At 45.1% G+C, this 1,105-nt stretch overlaps 1 protein-coding gene across 1 annotated transcript in view; it reads right to left on the bottom strand.

Moving 5' to 3' along the window:
• Nucleotides 1-1,105, bottom strand: part of LOC109471749 (prolyl 4-hydroxylase subunit alpha-1-like) — an 8,429-nt gene that overhangs the window by 462 nt on the left and 6,862 nt on the right. The gene's annotated exons all lie outside the window — the stretch shown is intronic.

Below are 1,105 nucleotides of genomic sequence, written 5' to 3' on the forward strand. Positions count from 1 at the left end.
TTTTCTTCCTGCTTGTTGCTCTTATCCTTCTGCTTAGGTTGCTTACTTCGTTGTTCCACTTTCTTAAATGTCCATGGTGGGTAACCACACCGTGTTAGGGCTTTCTTGACATGCTGTGTCTCTAGTGCTTTGTCTGCATCTTCAGTGACTACTGCATTGCACCGGTCTAGTAAGGTGCGAATGACTCCGAGTTTTTGGTGAAGGGGATGGTGAGATTGGAAATTCAGGTACTGGTCTGTGTGTGTGGACTTTCTGTATACTAGGAGTTTCACTGTGCCATCTTCCTTCCTTACCATAAGGGTGTCGAGGAAGGGTAGCGTGCCATCTTTCTCTTCTTCGTGTGTAAACTGAATGCTCCCCGTAGGGTCAGTGTTATTTAGATGGTCTGTAAGTTCCTGTTGTACCCCCCTCTTCACAATCTCCATGATGTCGTCAACGTACCTCTTCCATAACTTCGGCCTACAGTTGATGGGAGCTGTGGCTATGGCTTGTCGTTCCAGCCATTCCATAAGCCACGTTTGGGATAGTGTTCTCGCCGCAAAAGCGCCACCTACATCGGCTACATATAGCGGCGAGATGCAGTACTCCAGTCAGAAGCTCTGAAGAAGGTGTCTGACAGACACCGAAACGTCAGCGAGGTGAGACTCTTTGGTTGTGTAAAAAAGAATTCCCCTATCTCTTAAGTTTTACCAACCTGATGAAACTATTTTCGGACGTATTAATTCCGTAAAATTCGTATGAATTCTTTGGCACCTTCGAACAAGACATCTAAGAACAGGAGTGTAAACGCGGAGCCCATATTGAACAATTGTTTTCTCCAGCCCGCAGAATTGTTTCATCTGAGAACCCACATACTGCAAACATACAGGTCGGTACCAGTTCAGGCGGTTACCGACAAAACCCACGACTTGACAACAACACCCCCCCCCCTTTAGAACGCATAATCAATGTGAAAATTCTGTGATATCTCAATACCTAGTGACAGGTGGTTAGGTGTCCCACAGGGTACAAAACTAGGACCTGTACTGTTTTACTATATACTTATGATACCATGGGTATGTTTTCTTGCATGATAGATTGAAATATGTTGACGATTTGACGGTTA

The sequence above is a fragment of the Branchiostoma belcheri genome, unplaced genomic scaffold (assembly GCF_001625305.1).
Source record: "Branchiostoma belcheri isolate BF01 breed outbred unplaced genomic scaffold, Haploidv18h27 scaffold258, whole genome shotgun sequence".
NCBI lineage: Eukaryota > Metazoa > Chordata > Leptocardii > Amphioxiformes > Branchiostomatidae > Branchiostoma > Branchiostoma belcheri.